We start from the raw sequence: 16,048 nt of genomic DNA, 5'->3' as shown, positions 1-16,048 counted from the left end.
TCATGTTTGTCAGCTTTTTGCCTCAGTTCTTGGAGAATTCTGAGTATGGGAGATTTGAATTCCCTATCAGGTAGTTCTAGTGCATTTTCTTCCACTGGAGAGTCATCTGGTGTTTCATTTTGGATGCCTAGTGGAACCATCCTGTCCTGTTTTTGTAAATGTTTTGATATTGTCTGCTGTCTTCGAGGCATTCAGTAGTTATTTTTCTCTTTTATTGACTGTAGATTTTTTTGTTTCCTCCCTTTTTTTTTTTTTTAAATTTGACTATGTCTGAGCAGGCAGACTGTGTGTTCTTTGTTGTTTGTTCGTCTGTGGGCACAATACTTTTCACCTCCTTCTCCAATTGGCAGGGTGAGTCACTCAGATATGGTACATCATGGTAGGTCTAGGTGAAGAGGAGTTACTGGGACTGTTTGTTTGTGGCGCTTACTACAGCCACCAGAGCAGGTCGGTTATCAGTGCAGGGCACGTTCCAGTAGGCCATGCCTGTGCTGCTTGGTGGTGTGATGTCAAGCGCACAGTGCAGGTAGGAAGGATGCAGCGGGGAGATTGTTATGTGTGGAACTAAGATGGATATGGGAGAGAGGACAGAGGAACAGGAGCCAAAAACATACAAAAAAACAAAAAAGAATGCTAGGGGAGTTTGCCGCTGGAGTGGAGAGATGAGAGACTGTGAAATGGAGAATCACAGAAAGGGGAAGAGGAACAAAAGAAAAGAATGAATAAATAAAAATTGGAAAGATTAAAGAACCGCAAAGTTCCCAGGGATCCCACTGGTGCAGCTATGAGGTCTGGGGACATCGCGCTCAGGTGTTGCAGTGCAGCCTGGCTAGAAGGTGTAGAGGTATACAATGCCAGGTATTCAGGGAACAGAAAGAGAAGGAAGATATAGAGAGATGAGAAACTGAGCAATGAAGAAAGCCCAAAAGGGAAAAAGAGGGAAAAGAAAACAAAATAAATTAAAAATAAAAAAAAAAAAGAAAGGCCCCAAAAAAATAGAAAAAAAAAAACCTATGAAAAAAGAAATGTCCTCAGGGATCCCTCTGCACGTCTGTTCAAGCCAAGGGGGCGTCTCCTTTCCACCCAGCTCCGCCTGGCCAGAAAGGGCTCCCAACTCAAGAAAAGGAAAAGAAAACAAAGAAACAATTTAAAACAGACAAATGAACAAAAGCTTCGGGATCCCACCAGCACGGCAGCCCAGACCGGGAAGCAGCTCCACACTCAAACGGAGCTCCGCAGCCCCTCAGGAAGAAGCAAAGATGGCAGACAGAGCCAGGTACTCGAGCGAAAGGACGGGGAGGTGGCGAGAGGCAAAGAAGAAATCAAAAGAAGCAGATTAAAAAAAAAGCAACACCCACAGCCAACAAATGGCACTCAGAGAGCCAGCTAGTGTGGGCTGGTGTTTCTGGACAAGAGACTGTGTCCGCAGGAAGCAGAAAGGACCGAGTGTGAGTGAGGAAGGGTAGGAAGTGGGAAAGAGTATATCACAAATTACCAGAGCTCTGCAGCCCCTCAGGAAGAAGCAAAGATGGCTCATGGAGCCAGGTACTCGAGCGAAAGGAGGGGGAGGTGGCAAGAGGCAAGGAAGAAATCAAGAGAAGGTAAAAAAGACCAGCAGCCAACAAATGGCACTCAGAGGGCCACCTGTTCGCGTGTGTGGAATCCAAGCAGCGGGTGTTTCCCGGTCAAGAGATTGAAGCCGTGGGAAGCAGAGGAGTCTGAGTCAGGGTGAAGAAGTGTGGGGGGTGGGAAAGCGTATATCGCAAATTACCTGTTGTTTTGTCTCGCGCTGGACACTCCGTGAGGCTGCTTTCTCGTATCCCCTGTTTGCTGGTCTCTGATAGGCGTCCAAGATGGAGGATCCACACTGCGTTAGCTGGTAGGGGACCTCTGCATGAATCTCTCCTCGCTCTCGGTTCTCTGTCAGTTTTCTCACTCCATTTGGTGCTTGGCTGAGTTCTTTATCTCTTCATTTGATGATTTAGGGTTTCAAGATTGTTGTATTCTCTGTTTGGTTTAGTTTTTCGGGTCTTTGCTGGGGAGGGACAGCATGGTGTTTCTGCCTAGAAGCGCCATTTTTTTTTGTTCTGTTAATATATTTTAAAACACACTATTGATTGTATTCATAAATTCAAACCTTACCATCTGTTCGCTCTTTTAATATATTATCCAATACATAATAATAGAATACTAATCAGATATAATTTAGTATATATTTTTTCTTTTATGAAAACATATTAGATCTAATTTGGAAGGTTTCTTGTAGTCTTGCTTTTGCCTTTTCTGACCGTGGAATTCTTTGTGTATTTTAAGGCAGACATAGAACTGCTCAGTGTAGCATGGGAAGGGAGAATTCTGGTCCTCAACTTGGCAGTGTACAAACTAAGAAAAGCCTATTTGCTCTTCACGGTTCATCATCACATATGAAACCTTGCTCTGAATGTGAAGATGTTGCCATGGGAAAGCTGAAAATGAGATTAAAACAAGCAGCATGAAACTATGAGGAATCTTGATATCTGACCCAGGCCAGGGATCCCAGATGAGAATATCCTGAGTATCTGATAGTTCATATTAAGATTCAGTGACTCTCAGAGATGCCCAATGATTCAATTAAGAAACTAATTTCCTTTATTAAAACAAAACAAACATGCTGTCTTTCTCAAACTTGGTAATGTATAAAATGATTTTTCTTTCTTTATTTGTCTCTCTCTAAGTACAAGAGGAAGCTCTTTCTTTTTGTTTTGTTAAAAAAATACCATTTCAATTACATGGAGGCTACTGAATTTGAAATTGTTTAACCTTAGATAGCAGACATATTTTTTATTTTGTTGGGTACTTAGGCCAAAGAGACTGTTATATTTTTGTTTGTATTCCAATTAATTTGTAAACAGGAAAAAGCAACATGCCGAGACAAGTGGGCAAAAATTAAATAAATAAATAAGATCTCCAATTATCACAAGTATGTCATCTCAGAGCAGAACATTCCTGAGAGAAAAATCACCATTATTAAAAAAAAAAAAAAAATTATACGAGTCTCTGTCACATATTGAAAACATCCATTCTTCTCTTAAACGCTCTTCTTAATGTTTACTGTTGAGTCGATTCTGACTCACAGCAACCCTGTAGGACAGAATAGAACTGCCCCATAGCGTTTCCAAGGCTGTAATCTTTATGGAAGCATACTGCCAAATCTTTCTCCCACAGAGGAGCTGGTGGGTTCGAACTGCTGACTTTTTTGTTAGCTGCCAAGCGCTTAACCACTGCGCCACCAGGAATTAACTGAATGAAACAGTGCCTAACTTATCCTAAAAGGCAACATGGTTGAAGCTTAAGAGCTTGCCTTGTGACTACCTGGGTTTACATCTTAGCTCTGCAAGGTACTGTCTGTGTGTCTTTCTTTAAAGCCCTATTACAAAATTTGTACAATGGCAATGTTAATAGGGGCTGACTCAAAGTTTTGTGAGGAGTAAATTAAAAACATGTGTGTAAAGAGCTTACCATAATCTTTGACAAGGATATGTCTACAAAAAATATTATCATTACCTGGCAGTTGCATATTAGCATATTAATTAGGAATTCAATTTCTCCTCTAGTCTTTTAGCTATTATACACCTTTACTCTTTACACCCAGCACACAATTACTTTGCCGTTTTAGAATTAGTGAATTAAAGATGATTGGTGTTTTGTTGAATTATTTAGCACAAAAGAGAGATTCATTATTCCAGCTCCTCATCTTTCAACTGTACCATGTGTAAACAATCTAAGACAAATAATTGTTTCATTATAAAAATGTTGAAGGATGAAGGATGCATAAGGGATAAATTCCAAACAACATCCTTAGGCCACCTCTTCCCGTGTTTTATTACACAAAGGATTCTTTTTAATTTCTAAGTAATATCTCCTTTGTTTTAATTTGAGATCCCTTTTCTTTCCTTCATTGTTTAAAATTTCTATTATCTATGGTCTTAGAAAATAAATAGCAGAAAAGAGATATAGCTAATGATCTTGAGTACTAATTACATCACTTCATAGAGTGCTGTTTGTTAAGTCAAATGAATTAGTTCTATCATTTTCTTGTAATTACCACCACTATTGTTCATCCCATAAGCTTTTCCAGGTTCACTCCATCATTTTAAACAAAGATGGCCAATGTGGGCACCAAGGCTCCTGTGAGGGTTGAGCCCATATGGAATAGAAAGAAAAGCCAACCTCCAAGTCTTTGTATTTTCTAGTCCTTTCTCACCTCCATTTAGTTTATCACCTATGGCCCTATTATCTTTTTCTCTTGAATTCTTTTAGTCTGGTCTTCCTTATTCTGTATTTACATTGTTGTTTATTCTTTTGGAGTTTATTGTTTCTGTAGTTTTTTGTACTACAAAATTTTTATTTTGTAGCAGTAAGTTTGCTTAATTTCCTCACTTCCTCAGATTTGCTTCTCTTGGGTTTGGTTCCTCCATCCATGTTATCATCAAGGATTTTTGATAGAAAGTATCTTAAGTGAGATGACTCCTATGATACATTCTTCTAGATAGTAACAACTCTCATGTATTGAATGTTGACTTTGTGCCAGACACTTTGTAGTGATGATTTCCTTTAATCCTCATGAGAGACATAGTGGATACTATTATTTTTATTTTTCAGATGAGGGAAAAGAGGCCTAAGATTACAAAGGTAGTGAGTAAAGCGAGTACAAAAGGGATCTTGGAGATTGAATCTGGCTTCTGCCTAACCACCTGAGACATTTCCCCCCCGCCCTTCTTTATCCTTTTCCTAGCTGCCTCTTTCCTTTTTTATTCCCTTTCTACCTCTATTCCCCTATCTGTTTCATTTTTCTTTTTCCTTAAATTAATCAAAGACGAGTTGGGCAGAGACCCTGCACTCAAGTAAGCCATAGACTCAAGCTTCATTTTGTCACAATGAGATATACATAGTTGGCATTCACTAAATATTTTAAATGAATCAATGAATGAAAGAAATGAACCATTATTTAACATAAGTTTTCCTTTCCCCATCTCATTACCTAGCTAAAAAAGCATAAAAATAGCTTCTAATCCCTTTAAAATTCTTCCATATATTAGAAATCTATTAAGTTTTCACTCAGTACTACTTTGTCTGTAGTCCAATACTTTTGTTTTGCATTATAAAGACTAGAGTGATATATTTTAGATTTTATGTAATGGGTGACTAGGTAAGTGAGAGTAACAAGTGAGTACGCTTCAGATTGAGAGTTTTCAGAACAATTTGGTGAAGAGAATATACTTTGAAAAAATTATGCCTGTCATTTTCAAAAGTTGCTTTTTTGAAATAATTCAAAATGTGGACATAAAAATTACAAATATCGTATATGACAATTAGTCAAGCAAATAAACCAAGAGCAATAGCTTTCTTTTTCAGATTAATCATGTAGAACTTATTTTGAGTGAATCCAGAAAATTACATGGCACAGTAGAAAGAGGAAGAAATGTTGTAAATACAGTTTAAATTACCAGACACGTAAGGAAGATATATAGATGGCAAGTATGCAGATGGAACGTGCCCAACATCATTAGTCATTTAGGAAATACAAATATTGAAATCACAATGGTCTATCACTTCACAATTATTAGAATGGATAAAATTAAAAAGACATGTGATACCATATTTTGACAAAGATACAGGGGACTTGGAAGTTTCATACATTGCTTGTAGAAAGGCAAAATGATACACTCACTTTGGAAAATTTAGCAGTTTCTTAAAAAGGTAAACATACCTTTCATATGATAGCCTTGCCTCTCCTAGCTTTTATCTGAAAAGAGATTAAAGTCTATGTCCATACCAAAACTTGTAAGTGAATGTGTTAATCAATTTTATTTGTAATAGTCCCAAATGGAAACAACCCAAATGTTCATCAACAGGTGAATGGATAAACAAACTTTTGGAATAAAGTATTCCAAAATAGCAAGAAATGAAGTCTTGATATATGCAATAACATAAATTAACATCAAAATATCTCAAAATAATTACGTTGAATGGAAAAAGCCAAACACAAAAAGAGTGTATTCTGATGAAAACTAATGTTAAGTGAAAAAAAACAAATCAATGTTGCCTTAGGCACAGGGTGTGGAGGAATTGAAATAAAAAGAGGCACAAGGAACCTTTTGAGGTTGATGAATATATTCATTATTTTAATTATGGTGATGATTTTTTGGATGTATACATTTTTCAAAATTGTACACTTTTACTATGTACAGTTTATTGTATATCAATTATACCTCAATAGTGATGTTTTAAGGAGTCCCTGGATGGTGCAAACAGTTGACATGCTCGGCTGCTAACCAAAAGGTTGGAGGTTCAAGTCCACCTGGAGACACCTTGGAAGAAAGGCCTGGCAATCTGCTTCAGAAAAACTCAGCTATTGAAAACGGCATAGAGCACAGTTCCACTCTGACATACATGTGGTCACCATGAGTCGGAATTGGCTCTTTGGCATCTGGCTTAAGGTTCCTGGATGGCACAAATGGTTTGTGATTGCCTATTAACCAAAAAGTTGGCAGTTCAAACCCACTCAGCAGCACCAGGGAAGAAAGTCCTGATGATCTGCTTCTCTAAGGATTACAGTCAAGAAAACCTATGGAGCTCAGTCCTATAGATAGGGTCACTATGAGCTGGAATTGACTCAACAGCAACAAATTTGCTTTTTTGTTTGTTTTTGTTTAGTGATATTTTATAAAATAAAATTATCTCATATTGTCTTCCACACTAGATTGTAGGCATTTCGGCAGCAAGAACCTTGTATCTCCTTTTTTGTGTATGTGTCTGTTACATAGTAACAACTTACTGTGTGATTGATGTACTATCCTAATCTGTTGACCTCACTTTACCATTTATAAGCACAAACATGCACACTCACACAATCCCACTTGTTACTCAAAATAAAATCATTCCCTATGCAGAACAGGTATTATCTCTATTTTTTATATGATGAAATTAATATATGAAATAGTTAGGAATGTTGTCCAAGCTCATATAGATACTAAATGTCAGAGTCAATTCTCCTACTAGAGAATTGACCCCAAAGCACGTTATTTCCATTTTACGTGATGACACGTAACAACAGTATTTCCCCTTCTTTTGCCGGATTTCCTCATTACCTGTAAGTGTCAGGCTTGATATCTAAGGTTTGTCATCATTTATACTTAACATGCCATGGAGTTAATGCAATACACCAAATAATTTTCTGTCTGTGATTCTGTAGTTAATATAGATGGCTTGGTGAATAGCACTATACTGGTGCTTGAGCACACTTTATACCTTGGAAATTGTGGTGGGTAACTTGATTGAAATGCAGCACTGGAGTATAATGAGTCTCCATTTATAAACTGTCAAGAGAACAGAAACATTATTTGTGAAGAACAGGAGCTCAGTGATTTTACACTGTTCTACCAAGTACCCAGAAGCCTTATCACAAGTGGACCAGAATGAATAAAAGCAGTGAAAGCCGACCAATAAATATCAAGTCATTTTCACTCTCAGAGTTTGGAAACATTTGCTTATTAAAGATGGTTGATATTTGCTTCTTTCTGGGAACACCAGGCAAGGTGCAATTGACTTATTCTGCTCTGAACAGTCTTTCTGTGACCAGGAAAGTTTTTTGGTCCCTAGAAGGACTGCGCCACCAGAAGCCTGTCCAGATCTTGTCCATTATTTAAGAACCACTGAACACATTTATTCTCCACTTTATTGCTCTCCCGAACCACAATGTTGAATTATATGAAACTGACAATATTTGGCAATTTTTACCTCAATAATGGCAGTTTTATATGGTTCAACTGAATATATCTCCAGTGAACTCACCACCTTATTTGTTTTATTCTTTGGGGTTCAAGATACCTGAGAATGTTTTGGAAAGCTATTAACCATTAACAACAACAAGAAAATAAACTTCTAATATATACATAAGTTTATGTTTGTGTATGTGTGCATGTGTGTCTGTGCATTCATGTGTGTGTATCTATAGTCCTCATAGCATGTGAAATATTATAAGTATGTGGTAAGGAGAACACTGGCATTTATAGAATGTCTGTTAAAATAGTATCAAGCTCCTACTTTGGGTCATTACAAAGTTACTTTTATTTTAAGACAAGACATTTAGGGAGGACATACACCTAACATGTAACTTTGAGCCGTGCATGAATTAAGGCAAGCCTAAATCAACAGAACCCCAAATGACCTGCAGATGATGAGTGATAATATATTATGAATGTTTTAAGTAAAATAGTTCGCAAATTTATCAGCAAAAGAATGTTAAATACCTGTATGCCTTCAAAATTGAACTCAAAGGTTAATTTTTCCATAGATGTCTAATGACAGCTTTTCCCACATGAAAATTTGGGAGAAAGTCAGTAGTAATTTTTCAAGTTGTGCAAGTACTTGGTACTAAAAATGTCTCTTTACAACTTCAGGAGAAAAGATGTTGCAACACTAACAAAAGTAATTCACTTTTTAACCAGAAAAGTTTGGAAATGGGGAGAAAATTAGGCATTAAAAATAAAAAGGCCAAAGATGTGTTTTTATTTTTGTTTAATAGCACTTACTGGAAAGAGTTCTAAAACTGCAAACTGTTCCAATTATTACCTGGATGTCCTTAGGTAAATCACTGAACATCTTTCATCTTAATTATCCTTGAATATAAGATAAAGGAATTGGAATGGACATTCTCTTAGAGATTCAAAAATTCTGACCAACTTCAGAATGGTAAATAAAAAATGACAAGGATGGGTTCCTACTGTCGAAGTGAAGCTATCAGGGGTAGATGGTTCTAATAAAAAGACCCTTGTCATTGGCCCATTACAGAAGTTAAGGAAGATCCAGAAGTCTTGTTTTGCAGTGGAAGTTACCGGGTGATTTCTATCTGAAGGAACCATTGTTCAAATTATATCATATGCCTTCCAAAAGAATAAATGTGTTAGCAAAACCTTCCTTTTAATGCACAAGCAAACGGTCTATATTAAAAATTTCCCACTTTGATCCAATAATTCTTCTTTACAACGCTCTCCTTGAGACTCTTTAACACAGTCCATTGAAAGACATAACAATCCCAACCTTCTAACTCAAATAGCTTTTCATGCCTTACATTGTGATCTAGTTGAAGAGTGGGTCACTAACAAGAGCTGAGATACTGCTCTTTTCTCTCTGAAAACACAGGCTCAGCCATCATCCCCCAAATAATTTCATCCTCCTCTGTAATGATGTATTTTCAAGGCAATACATCCCAGATCTCACATCTATAACTTTGTGAGGTAGACAGAGCAAGTTAATATTACTCTCAGTAGGAAAAATTAGCTTACCTCTACACTATCGCATACCTTTGATATAGCTGTACATTCCCCATTACCTCCATTCCACACCATACCTAGTCTTGAAGTATTAGCTCAAATACCATGTCCTCCAATGAGTCCACTGTGATTATTTAAGCTGTTAATCACCTTTTTAATACTATAAATAATATTGTCTTTGTTTTATAGCACAAAAGTATTTCAGTTGTGTATCAAACCAACATAAATGTCTGTGCATGTTCCAAATGCCATTTTCTTTTCTTCCTGGGCACATAATAAGATGAAATTTACCAGCCTTTATTATGGTTAAGTGGAGCTATGTAACTGAGTTCTAGCCGATGGCATATGAATGGAAAATGATATAGCCATTCCCAAGCCTGGCCATATGGACTTCCACATGCAATCCTCCACATACTGCCCACATCAGTCTTGATAAAAATAAACACTCTAACCTTGAAATTCATGTGTTAAAAATGACAGAGACACAAAGAAAAAGAACCTTGTTCCATGAACCACTACTAGGACGAGAACTAACTGCCAGTCAGGAGCATCCATTTTTGACTTCACATGAACAAGAAATAAACATCTACTGGGTTATCTGTTATTTTGAAGTTTGCCTGTTATGTGAGCTAGCATTACCCTATGTAGTGCAAAATTTAGTACTTTGAAGTGGGATTCCACCATAATGAAAATCTGTGACTTTTTTTATGTTCTGTTTTGCGTGTGATGAGGAAATAGTTTTAGCAAGATAGAATACTGGAGAACTCAATTATGCTTTGGGAGATATTTGGTCAAATAGACACTTTTGCTTACTTGGAATGGGTCCTCAAGTCATAGTTCTAGGTAAATTTTAAGAAGAGTGAGAGTTATGTACATCCTAGTTATCTTCACTGACTTTAGCAAGAAAAGAACTCTGTAAGAACCGGTAAATTTACAAGCAGAGATTAAAGAAAATTGAGAGAAAACAGAGCTCAAGGGTCACACAGGCTCAGAAAAATACAGTCGTTCCGGAGCCCAAACAATATGAAATAAGGATCAAAAGACATTGTGCTACAAAGGCCCAGTAAGAATTTATAGTTGAACAAAATGCTTCAGCTTTAAGGTAAAGCTTAGACTAAGGAAATCACCTTTCCACCTAACTCTGTTGGTGGGAAGTTTAGAGAAAGATTGAAAATAATTCATTATACCAAAAGGGTAAAACCTTTAAGTGTGCCTAACTGCTCTGAACTATGAAGTAGCAGAGACTTTTTATAACAGCAATGGGAGAGTGAGAAAAAAGCATTAATTTTCAATTATAATGAGAGCAATATACAGTGTTAATCCCAAATCCCTCAGCAACAGTCATGGGGAAAACACTCACTTCAAAATTACAGCACCAAACTTGTGCTTTTATTGATCACCACTCCATCATTTCTTTGTTACTAATGATATGATTGCCAAGTTTAATGGCCGTTTCAACAGTTTGGTTGAGCAAACACTTATTGAGCACCTCATCTGTTCTGGATGCTGAGAATATGGAGAGTAATCGAACAATGTTTCTTGTCTTCAAGAATTTCCTATTTAATGAAGGGCATCACTTGTATAAATATGTATGATTGAAAATACCCTCAAAAGAGTTACCACACAACAGATATTGATGATGGTTGCAGAACATGATTAATGTAATTCAAGTCACTAAACTGTATATGTGAAAAACGTTAAATCGGCAAATGTTGTGTTTATATACTTTCACAACAGCAACACAGAGTTGCCACAGCAATAAAAACACTATGGGACTCTAGAAAAGGAAGAGACCAAACATACATGGAATAAATCTCAGAAGTTTTGATAAAGATTTGGAATTAAAATTAAACTTAGAACAACCTACTGTTCCTAGCAAATTGGTAGCAGGAACCACCTTGAAATCTGCTGGGAAAACGTTCTACAGAATTTTTCTACAGCTTAAAACACATAGGCCCTGGTCAAACTAACACCAGCCATTTGTCAAAGGTTACTTATTTCCAGATAAGTATTTGAGAGTTCCACAATAAATTGTTATAAAAAATCTTGGAATTCAAGGGGAAATGTAAATATAGCACGCAGCTATGTTTTACAAATTGAAAAATCAAAGAAATTTCTAGTACTTAGAATGGATTACATGCAAGTGTCAACATTTTATGATTATCTCTTACTTTTAGAGGGCTACCCTGAGACTCTCCAGTCTGTACTTACTGCCAAATTCAGCTTCCTAAAATCCTAATGGCATCATGCTAGTTCCTTATACAGTACAATTCCTTTTGACTAATAAATTAAGTCACACATGTCAACTGATGTCAAACCTTTCATCACTGACAATTTAAAAGCTTTGTCCTCACTCTGTCATCCATAAGTTTGATAAGATATGGCTAAAAACATGGACTTCTAGGCTCAAATACTATCTGTGCAACAACCCACTACTTGTGTGACCATAATCAAGTCACTTAACTTCTACGTACCTCTTCTTCTTCATCTAAAAAATCGAGATAATAATATTATTTTTTGCATAGGGTTGTTGTGGGGATTATGTCAATGTATAGGATAACCTCAAAATAGTGATTGCCATTAGAATTTTTTTCTCCCTTAAAGTCCTCCTCCATTTCTGTTTAACCTTGTTTTCAACTTACAAAGTTCAGCTCAGCACCTGGGATTTTAATGTTCTTGAGATAGTCAAGAGAGCTTTTCTTATTGAGAGATTCAATTCAGCACAGATTATGGACCAGACAGCTTTAGGAGGTATGTGATGCAAAGTAGAGGATGGCATGGCCCCAGACGTCAAGGATCTCTTGTCTTCAAGACGAAGAAAGATAAATAGACACCAAGTTTTTATTGGCTTAATTCACAACTCTATCACAGCACATAAAACAGTGTCTGGGATGTAACAGATTCTAAATAAATATTTGTTGAATCAATTAATAGATGCATAATATTATAGATTATTGTTATGATTTCGACTCATAATGACTCCATGTGACATAGTAGAACTACCCCATTTGGTTTTCTTGGCTGTAATCCTTGCAAGAACAGGTCACCAGATCTTTTTCCCATGCAGAAGCTGAGTGGATATGGACCATCAACCTTTTGGTTAGCAACCCAGTACTTAACTGTTTGAGCTAACAAGGCTCATTTATATATCAACCAGAATATGAAAAAAAAAAAAAAAAACACAGCAGCTGCAGCAATATATCGACAAGGGACTGCCAGAAATTCCAGCTGAATTCAGAAGAGGAAGTGGAACAAGGGATATCGTTGCTGATGTCAGATGGATCCCAGGTGAAAGCAGAGAATACCAGAAAGATGTTTACTTGTGTTTTATTGACTATGCAAAGGCATTTGACTGTGTGGATCATAACAAATTATGGATAACATTGCAAAGAATGGGAATTCCAGAACACTTACTTGTGCTCATGAGGAACCTGTACATAGATCAAGAAGCAGTCATTTGAACAGAACAAGGGGATACTGCGTGGTTTAAAGTCAGGAAAGGTGTGGATTGTATCTTTTCACCATACCTATTCAATTTATATGCTGAGCAAGTAATCCAAGAAGCTCGACTATATGAAGAAGAACAGGGCATTAGGATTGGAGGAAGACTCATTAACAACCTGCATTATGCAGATGACACAACTTTGCTTGCTGAAAGTGAAGAGGACTTGAAGTACTTACTGATGAAGATCAAAGACCACAGCCTTCAGTATGGATTACACCTCAACATAAAGAAAACAAGAGTCCTCACAACTGGACCAATAAGCAACATCGTGATAAATGGAGAAAAGATTGAAGTTGTCATTTTACTTGTATCCACAATTAACACCCATGGAAGTAGTAGTCAAGAAATCAAAAGACAAAGACGCATTGCATTGGGCAAATTTGCTATAAAAGACCTCTTTCAAGTGTTGAAAAGCAAAGATGTCACCTTGAAGGTTAAGGTGCACCTGACTCAAGTCATGGTGTTTTCAATTGTCTCGTATGCATGAGAAAGCTGGACAATGAATAAGGAAGACCAAAGGAGAGTTGACACCTTCGAATTGTGGCGTTGGTAAAGAATATTGAATATTCCACGGAATGCCAAAAGAACGAACACATCTGTCTTAGAAGAAGTACAACCAGAATATTCCTTAGAAACAAGGATGAGGAGACTACGTCTCACATACTTCGGACATATTATCAGGAGGGATCAGTCCCTGGAGGAGGGCATCATGCTGGGTAAAGTAGAGGGTCAGCAAAAAGTGGAAGACCCTCACCGAGACGGATTGACTCAGTGGCTGCAACAATGGGCTCAGGCATAACAGTGATTGTGAGGATGGTGCAGGACTGGGCAGTATTTCTTTCTGTTGTACATAGGGTTGCTCTAAGTAGGAACTGACTCAACAACACCAACAACTGACTAACACCAACACCAACAACAATAAGTGATATAATAGTACAAATAACCCAAATAAAAAATAAAGATGGGACAGATTAGTCACTATTCAGAATTGTGTAAGTGAAAATGGAAAAAATAGGTAGAGAAAACAGATTCCATGGCCCCTAGGAAGGCGATGAGTTTCCTTTATCTTATTACTTCATCTTAAAGTTGTCTGACATATTTATGAAACCCCATGAATTAGTCATTGCCACTGTATTTTTTCCACACCACTTTAGACTGTAATTAACACCATATTTTATTTGCTTCATTTAACATGATATCTTTAAGAATAAATCCAGTGTTGTAATAGGGTCAACTTTGACATTCATTCTGAAAGATGATTTTAACACTTTTAATTAAAGATATTCACCTTATAATTTGTTATCTGTCATGATACCGGCAGTAGACTTTTCTTCTCCTATCCGGGCCCAATAAGAAATAATGGATGAAGCATGGGCTTTGGTGCCAAGAGGCTTTACGTCATTTTTCTGTTCCATATTAATTCTGTAACCAAAACTAAGTCATTTGATCATTCTGAATCTTCCTTTCCCCATGTGTAAAATGAAAATTTCATTATAATAATTCCTGTTATGACAACCTTAAAGAGGTGTTTAAATGAGTAAATTAAATGAAACATATAAGGACATCTTTTAAGTTAAAAATAATATAAACACTATTAGAAGTATTTTATAATAGCAGTGTTAGTAATAATAGTGCTTATTGTAAATTAAACAACTCTCTTTAGAAAATCCAATTCTAGATTTTGTAGAATGAGTGTGTTCACATATTCTGGGAAGAACACTGAGATACCAAGGTCCCCAAGTGAACTTAGAATAATTAGTATGTCTGCTTAATTTGGGCATGTTGTCAGTTTTTGGTATTGATTGATTCCTGACAATGAAGATAATATAAGCAGGATGGAAAAAGTTTTTGCAGGGTCTGAAGTTCATATCATTTGGGAGCTACTTTTAGAAAGAGGATAGAGAATTATGAATACAAAATCAGGTCATATCAGTGGCAATCAAAGAGTATGCATCCAACAAAATGTAAAAATATATATATTACAGTGTGTCAGGCAGTTAATTAATGAAAGTGTTATGGTGTTTCTTTCTGTTTTCTTGTGACTTCTGTGTTATTTGTCAGATTTTTAGAATTTATAATCTATTGTATATTCTTTTAATGACTTTGGAAAAGACTGTGCAACTATGGGTCCCTGAAGTTTATGCTTCATTCACATCATGGTAATTCCATCTCTGTATATAAGCACTGTGCTGTAAGCACTGTGACCTATACCTGCCTAGTTTGATTCTTAAACAAGTATGGAGCTTGAATATAGGGTGCCTGGGAACAGGAAATTTGCATTATTCCCCACTGCATCCCCAAAACCTATTACTGCCTGGCATACAGCAAGCATTCCAGAGAGTGAATGAAGTAAAAAGTCGCATCTATCCTGATTTTAATTCAACAAGTGCCTGGCAATCTGATTTCCATTCATTCATTACCATCCCATTAAACTCTGCTAAAATAATGTGTTGCTAAATGATTTGTGGCCCAATAAACAGAAGATGTCTTAGATACATGAAAGAGTTCTAATCCATTCTCACTGCAGTGGAATGTAACTGTGAAGTGAAACTTAGTTTCAGACTAGGACAAATGTCTCAGAGAAGACATATATTTACAGTGGCCTTATGGATTCTGCTGAGAGCAATACCACCAGAGAATTAGGATTTGTAGAAAGAAGGAAAAATGCTTTAAAATCCATAAATAAATGTTATTATGTTCCCTTTCTCAGCTACTTGATAGAGGCTGGAAGTCCTGGAACTACATTTCTTGATGTCTTTCAAAATTTGTGGGTTAGGTATGAACATGTGAGAGGGAGGAATATAAAAGGCTTGGAAAGTTCCAATAACGTGCTCAAGGTCTCAGAGGGCAAGTGGTGAAGCTGAGGCTTGAAGAAAGGACTCCCTGTTTCTAAAATTAATTGTGCCTTTTATCATGAATAAACTTGTGAGCAGCATACCTAGAAAATCACTTATATCTTCAGTCCTATGATAAAATATCTTCCTGTCTTAGGCTACTAAATAGCAACAACAAACAACTTATAAATGAGTTTGTTCTGACTTTGCTTTTTCTTTTCAAAGAGAGCATCCACTTCCTTGGGAAGGCCTGAAACATTAATTTTTGGAAAGATGCATTCAGCAGTCAGATATGACTACTGTTTCTTAACACCTTATTGGTTTTAGCTCTTGGGCAAACATAAACTGGGCATTTCATTTTGTGAGAGAATTTGGAGGATGAAAGAAAAGAAGGC

The sequence above is a fragment of the Trichechus manatus genome, unplaced genomic scaffold (assembly GCF_000243295.1).
Source record: "Trichechus manatus latirostris isolate Lorelei unplaced genomic scaffold, TriManLat1.0 scaffold00006, whole genome shotgun sequence".
In the NCBI taxonomy this organism is placed as follows: Eukaryota; Metazoa; Chordata; class Mammalia; order Sirenia; family Trichechidae; genus Trichechus; species Trichechus manatus.
This window is presented reverse-complemented; position numbering follows the sequence as displayed.